Raw genomic sequence first — 8,092 nt, 5'->3', positions numbered from 1 at the left:
CTTTCTTTTCTTTCTTTCTTTCTTTCTTTCTTTCTTTCTTTCTTTCTTTCTTTCTTTCTTTCTTTCTTTCTTTCTTTCTTTCTTTCTTTCTTTCTTTCTTTCTTTCTTTCTTTCTTTCTTTTTTCTTTCTTTTCTTTCTTTCTTCTTTCTTTCTTCTTTCTTTCTTTCTTTCTTTCTTTCTCTTTCTTTTTCTCTTTCTTTCTTTCTTTCTTCTTTCTTTTCTTTCTTTCTTTTTCTTTCTTTCTTTCTTTCTTTTTTCTTTCTCTCACTTTTATTTCTTTTTTTCTTTTCTTTCTTTCTTTTTCTTTCTTTCTTTCTTTCTTTCTTTCCTTCCTCCTGTCTTTCTTTCTTTTTTCTTTCCTTCTTTCTTTCTTCTTTCTTTCTCTTTCTTTTTTCTTCTTTCTTTTTCTTTTCTTTCTTTTCTTTCTTTTTCTTTCTTTCTCTTTCTTTCTTCTTTCTTTCTTTCTTCTTTCTTTCTCTTTCTTTCTTTCTTTCTTTCTTTCTTCTTCTTTTTCTTTCTTTCTTTCTTCTTTCTTCTTTCTTTCTTTCTTTCTTTCTTCTTTCTTTCTTTCTTCTTTCTTTCTTTCTTTTTCTTTCTCTTCTTTCTTACTTTCTTTTCTTTCTTTCTTTCTTTTTCTTTCTTTCTTTCTTTCTTCTCTTTCTTCTTTTTTCTTTCTTTCTTTTCCTTTCTTCTTCTTTTTCTTTCTTTCTTATCTTTCTTCTTTCTTTTCTTCTTTCTTTTTCTTCTTCTTTTTTCTTTCTCTTTTTCTTTCTTTCTTTCTTTCTTTCTTTCTCTTCTTTCTTTCTTTCTTTCTTTCTTTCTTTCTTTCTTTCTTTCTTTTTGGTTTTTGGGCCACACTTGGTAGTGCTCAGAAATATCTGCTCAGAAATAGCTCCTGGCAGGTACAGGGGACCATATGGGATGCCGGGATTTGAACCAACCATCTTAGGTCCTGAATCAGCTGCTTGCAAGGCAAATGCCGCTATGCTATCTCTCCAGCCTCTCTCTTTTTCTTTATGACACTGAGGTTTGCAAAATTTCCTTTATGACACCGTGGTTTGCAATATTGTTTTTTTTAAGGATGCCTTTCGGTGGAGACCAGAAGGCCTGCTGGACAAATTCTAAAAGAGTTATAACACTTGTTTGTAATATTGTTAATTAAAGGGTACCATGCATGTCACTTATCCATTTTCAGCATCCAGTTCTTGTCCAGAGTGATATGTTCCAACTATCAATGTTATAATATTCCTTTCTCTATTCTAACTGAACTCACCACTTTTTATGGCAAGCTTCCTATCTGAACTATCCTCCTGTCCCTCATTTCTATTTTCTCTAGATATTATTACCATGTGGTGTACCCCAAGACCCACCCATATCTGGGAGGAGTTTTGGGAACCGGATAATAGGTGTAACTACCTGCAAGACCTCCCATTTCTGGGAAGGGTCTGGAAAAGGATAGATAAACCTCTGAGCCAGGGGATTCGGGTTTTTTTTGCCGTTTCTCTCTTGGCCCGGCTTGGCTTCCTGGCTTTTGGATCTTTGGGCCACATGGAGCCCAAAGGGAAGATGGCTAACAGGAGATAAGATGCAGGGCTAGCAAAATATAGCTGTGCTTGAAAGGTTGACATAGGCCACACACCTGTGGTGGCAAGGGCATGAATAAAGATGATTCTTCCTGAAGCCTGCGTGTGAGTGAGTGATTTCACCTGGGCCTGGGACCCGGCCGGCTGGATGGAGGTTGCAGAGCCATGTGGCCTGGGGTGGCAGAAAGGAATCCATCGCCATCCATCGCCATCCAGCACCATCATTAATTATTTGATTCTACATTACCATATTGCCATTTATTATTCTTATATACCACAAATGATTATTCTGTATCTACACCTCTCCTTCTGACTCATTTCACTCAGAATAATAATCTGATGTGTTGATGTATGTACAGATGATGCACTGTGCATGGCTCAGTGTTTTTGTGTAGTCACAAGAAACAGAAGCTGCACACCCGTACATTGTATCCACTCATTATATGATAGACTGGATTAAAAAAAAACTCCCTGCTGAACTAAACTCTGTGACAGATGACACAGTAAAGATAATTTGTGAAATTCACAATTGTGATCAAATCCAGGCTATTCACCACCCTGGGTGAGAGCGTGGATGCCCACTACTAGCATCTTCTCCATGAAGAAGTGAAGTGGCTGTTCAGGGGAAGGGTGCTCTCTCGCCTTGTTGGCAGGAGGGAAGAAGTAGTGCAGTTCCTGTGAGAGCAGAACTCTGACTTTGTACAGCCTCAGTTGGACAAGGAATGGGTAGCTAAGCTTGTGTATTTGGCAGACATTTTTCATTTTCTCTATGAATTTAATATTTCTCTGCAGGGGAGTCACAAGTAGTTTTTACAGTGAGACATAAGATGGATGTGTTCAAAAAAGAATCTGATTCTGGGATAGCTGTGTCTGAGAAGGAGATATTGAAATGTTTCCACTCTTGCAAAAAATTTCTGATTGGCACTTATATTATGCAGAAAGTCATAATCAATATGAAAAACAGCATTTAAGGGCAATAGCTCACAACTTTAATCATGAGTACTCTGAACATGAGAATCCATGGAAAAGAAAACGCTGGATTGAGAATCTCTTTGTGGAAGATGTCCACTCTTGTGCAAAATAAAATATGTGCTTTAAAATCACTCTAGGCACTGTATTTCTAAACCCCACCCAACCTGGTCTGAAGAAGCAGGGTAGCAGGAAAGAAATAATAAACCAAGCTAGCCAGGAAAGGATGATCATGGAGTCCATGGCCTTTTACCTTGTGCTCTCTGCCTTGAGCCCAAAAAGCTAGAACACCTCTTTTCTTTATTCAAACCAATTCCCAATACTAAGAGGCTTCACGTCAAGAGAGAGACAAAAGTACATATTCAGAGGAGTTTTACGTATCAAAGGAAGAGGTTTAAGAAAGGATGACGATGACGTTGGGGGAACACCTTTGTGTAGGGTTGATACTGGGTATCATCTTACACTCTTGGAGCTGGCCGCCAGGGCTGCGCACAGGGCGTGCACTGACAGAGGCTAGGAGCAGAGTCCTGACTCCTGGAGCGGCCGCCTGACACACAGAACAGCCAAATTCAAAGTGTAAAGAGCCACATGTGGCTCCCGAGCCACAGGTTGCCGACCACTGGCCTAGGAGATACAGGGTGTCTCCATCCTTGAAGTATACTGTCATGGGATTAACTATAGACTCCTTGCATGTTCCTTTACTCTCCCCTCGGAGCATACCATTTTCAATGTGACCCAGCCTTCCCCTGATCCTATCCCCAATTAGAAATTCCATTTTCTTCCCAGAGCTAGTGTTTGATAAATTTTTAAGTAGCTGTGTCTTTATAGTCCGCTGATGTAAGCAAGTATTATTTCCCAACTGTCCTCCCTCCTTCAACTGAATACTTAACCGAAATCTTTAGAAAGTACTACAATTCAGGTATTATAACACAAGTCAGAACCAAGAAACAAATACTCAGACAACTCAAACAATCACTTCCTTTTTTATTTATATGAACTCAGGACATATTTCACCTATTAAAGTATGGCCAAATACCAACAATAGGTTAGCATATTGGTGGTCTCATCAATACACATTACAATCTCCTAAAGCCAATTGACATCTACTAGTATGACATTCCAGTATCCAGAACTTTAAAATTACAGTTTATACTTTTATAATAGTTATTATTAACATAGTTCAATTATTTGCCCCCAAATAATAAGAACTCAATTATATTCTATGTGACTTTGGAATATTGTATAAAGAGAATGTTCAGGGTCAAAGCAATAATGCAATGGACAGGGGATTCACCTGGTCAATCAAAGTTCAATCATCAAGATGGTTCCCCAAGCCTATCGGGGGTGATCCCTGATAACAGACCAGGAGTAAGTCCTGAACACCATTGAGTATACTCCCCCAAAGTAATAATTTATACTTTCCAAATAAATAGGAGATTTTTTTCTGTGATAATGTTTACCCAGATTATATAGAAGGAATATTTGACCTATAATTCTGATTTGGTAGTCTAAAGATAATTGTTACACTGTGCGTTTTGAATCATGTGACACCTTATAATGAAATAATTACCTTAAATTATAAAAATTACTTTGAAAAATAGATAATATTCAATATTCACTCAGTGCATCGATTCAATTAAAATATTTTATGGGAAACTATTTCAAATTATAACATACTAACTTATAGTGTATACTAAATAAAACTGTGATTAAAATATAGCAAAAGTTTTAGATGACCAAAATTCAAAAATACTAACTTTTCCTTCGATATTAATATTAGTCAAATAAATCAGGTAGTGATGAGCAATATGGATATGTATGTTGATTAAAAGATTCTAAAATTTGTAAAGGGTATAATAATTTTAACTTTGCCAGAACCCCACGTTTAGTAGATAGGCTTCGGCTATATACCTTGAAACTTTAGTCTCAATTTGGTTGCCTTCCTGATTACTAAGTCTTTCTAAATCAGAACAAGCAATTTCTCTTTGTTTTTCCTCATATTTTAAAATGGCAACAACAACAACAACAAAAATCCCCTGGGTCACAGAAAATTATCCTTTCATTCTTGCCGCCTGTTTCAAGTCAGTCAAAACATTCCAGACTTCAAAAGAAGGCCCTGCCTTCTTAGGCCATTTTGGTGTCCCTCTATGGTTGGCCTAGGAGGGATTGGTTATTTGGATAAATTAATTTCTGGAGTCTGCTGGCCTTCTAGAAGACCTCAATGTCTGACTGCAAATTAGTTCTACTGAACATGAAGAAATCCCTGGACAGGCTAGGAGAAATAAATGGTGATAAAATCTAATACTACAATGTTTGTAATGTGATTTTATTCTGCTATGTCGCTTGTAAGCACCGTTAATGTTGAATTAAATATTTTACATTTTTTAAAAGGCCATGAAAGCAGAAAATCAGATCAGTATCCAAATTACAGCAAAAATAAAAGAGGCTAAAAGCCAACTTTAAAATGAAACTTCCAGCAGGAATCTTTGATGAGAAAAAACAAAAACTGTCCCAGTTTGCTCCCCCCCCCCAACCAATCATATATTTACATTACAGATAGAAACCCCTTCTTTGGCTCCCCCTCCTCAGAGACAGGAAGTCAAGCCATTGAATTATGCTTTAGCAGGGGCTGTGAATAAACTGTGAGGCAGCCGCTGAGTAGAGAGTTGTACAAGTGCCTAAGGAGAGAGCTTATCCTGAAGGGAAGAGAAGTCCCTCAGCCAAAACTAACAAACAGGGCCCCTCAAGCGGAACAATGGTCCAGAAAACTCAGCAAAAAAGAAAATAAACTTCATTGGCAGTTTGTTTTTGACTGTTAAGAGCTTAGCTACAACTCTATCAAGATTTTTAAGAAGGTAAGAAATTTCACACAGAGGCTATTCTCACAGCTGCTTGAGAGTTTATAGTGCAAATGGATCATCTTGTCTAGCCATGCCTAATCCACTTTAGGAGATACTTGGATCTTTTCTTTCCAAAGTAAACAGAACCCACACCTCTGAGAGAGAGTTGAAGAGCCTTTCCTCTCTACCTTCTCACCCCAGGCCAGAGATCAGCATAAGTGAGTTGTATTTAGCGCCTAGGCAGCCTGTATTAATTTTATTCAAAAATGTAATGAGGTTCAGAAATAAAGGTAGATACTCTGAATGTTTTTTTAAGATCAAAAATATGTATTCCCATGATAAACATATTTATACTATAATGTGAAGATTTTAAAATACATGGCATTCTAAAACATACAAAAGAGCAACTTACTTGGAGTTTCTGTTTAGTTATTTGCAAATGCATTATGCTTCCCAAAGTTTATGAAACTCAAAAATTCCATGAATTTCCACATGTACCAAAATTGAAATGCTTTGAAAAAATATCAATCACAAGAGTAGATAATAATAAAAGAACCTATTCTTCAGGTGAGAATAAAGCCCATCCTTTAAAAAATACAATGAAACTCAAATAAAGATACCTAGGATTGAATCAAAGCATCTATACACAGCATCATTAATAGAGGAAAACAACATCAATAAAAAAGGATAAAAATTATGAAACTAACTGAATATGCTTTTAGTCAAAGTCGATGTTGTGATCAGTTTCACTCACATTATAGTGACATGAAATAAAGGTTAGTATGATGATTGTATTTGTGAATTTATTGCAATTTAACTGAAAATACTCAGACCAATACTTAAACGAGTTTGGAACTATATAAAAATACCTGTATGAGTAATGAAACAACAAAAGTTTAAAAAAAAATACCAGAGAAAATGAAGATGTTCTTTGAAATGAAAATTCAAAAGCAAAAATGATTTCCCAAATACTTGAAAAAATAGGCATCTTGGGCCCAGAGAGATAGATAGTACAGCGGCATTTGCCTTGTAAGCAGCCGATCCAGGACCAAAGGTGGTTGGTTCGAATCCCGGTGTCCCATATGGTCCCCTGTGCCTGCCAGGAGCTATTTCTGAGCAGACAGCCAGGAGTAACCCCTGAGCACCGCTGGGTGTGGCCCAAAAACCAAAAAAAGAAAAAATAGGCATCTTTTAAACCATCAAATGTCAAATATAATTATTTTTCTCCTAAATGTAAATAAATTTAGGTATTTTGGTTTTTGTACCATTTCATAAGTTAGAACCTGCTATCCTTATTATCTCTAAAGCTGCAACACTTCCTTTTCATTTTCAAAGTACTCAATCTACAAATTATCACATTTCCCAGTCTATATAAAACCTGTAACTACTGACCTGAGATATTTTTGTTTAATAGAGAATAAGAACAGAAATAAGTTTATAATCTGAGTTAACTAATAAATGTAGATAGTTTATATTACTATTAATTTTAAAATACATAATAAGAAAGTTAGGTACTAGAAAAACTAAAGGTCTACTTTTGTTTGGCACATAAAACCTGGAAATGACCAAAAAAAAAAAAAAACACATTTCTAATTTCTGGAAAAATAAAGCAAGCTTTCTTCAAAATTACATGCTAACCCTAAAGAAAAACAAAAGAACATTACACATTTTACTTTCTTAAATACAGAAAAATCACCTTGATCCTTGTAGTCCTTCTTCCTTTTGTTAAGTACACTATAAAGAATTATAGATTCACTAAATCTCAATGGTAGAAGACAGTCTTACAAATTGTCACCAAGTAATCTATAAGACTCTGCTTTCTACCATTGAGCTATGGCTGAATATATAAAGTGCTTAAACCAGTCCCTGCCAAGTAATAAGTGCATAATAAATATTATTTATTCTCTGTAATAGAAAATTAACATCTCCAAGGACATAAAGCTAATAAATACCTCCATAGTACTTTAGCTCATTTTTACCCTTTTCTGTAAGTTTAGTGCTTAAAAGCGACTTTTGGCAAACTGACTTACAATGAGTATGGTGATTTTAGTTGTTAACACAAACAACTTTTTGAGGGGAGCAGGAGTCTTCCAATCAATGCTCAGGGGCTCTGAAGGTCACTTACAGGGATACTTGGCCACCTGGGCCGGATGTTTCAGTATGTAGGCCTATGATCTGATGTTCAGCCCAGAAACAAAACAATCACTAAAAAGGAAGAAAGAGAAAGGAGGAATTGACTTCATACACTTCAGGAGTGTATTAACAGAGAACATCTGATTAATTCAGACACCTGCATTTTTTTGGTTTTGTTTTTGATTTTTTCTTTTTGGCCACTCCTGGCTATGCTCAGGGCTTATACCTGGCTATGTTCAAGGGTTCATATAGAGTGCTAAGGATTGAAGCCAGATAAGCAAGGTATAAGGCAAGCAGTTTATTCACTCTATAGTTTCTTTGGCCGAAGCACCTGCATTTTTAAGATGGTTGTTTAAATGCATTGTCAGCAAAAAATTGAGAGCTATGTCAGTTCTATTTACTGCCTAGACAGAGGAAAAGAACTGCGAATTTTCTATACTTCGGTGACAGCCCAAGTAGAGGTAGTACTTGAAGAGGTTTAGGTCTCCAGGAGCCCAGTGAGACTCCAGTTCTTCATAATTCTACTAAGGAATAAAAAGATGTATTCATTGCTAAGATTCTGGATT

At 36.2% G+C, this 8,092-nt stretch overlaps 1 non-coding gene across 1 annotated transcript; it reads right to left on the bottom strand.

The window, feature by feature from the left end:
- Window positions 1-1,080: 1,080 nt before the first annotated feature.
- Window positions 1,081-1,142, bottom strand: LOC126021014 (U7 small nuclear RNA). The gene has a single exon (XR_007499641.1). It is a non-coding gene; the product is annotated as a U7 small nuclear RNA (small nuclear RNA).
- Between the last annotated feature and the right edge of the window lie 6,950 nt (window positions 1,143-8,092).

This window comes from Suncus etruscus, chromosome 10, assembly GCF_024139225.1.
Source record: "Suncus etruscus isolate mSunEtr1 chromosome 10, mSunEtr1.pri.cur, whole genome shotgun sequence".
NCBI classification, from domain to species: domain Eukaryota; kingdom Metazoa; phylum Chordata; class Mammalia; order Eulipotyphla; family Soricidae; genus Suncus; species Suncus etruscus.
The sequence above is the reverse complement of the archived record's forward strand: the minus strand, read 5'-3'. Positions and strand labels throughout refer to the sequence as shown.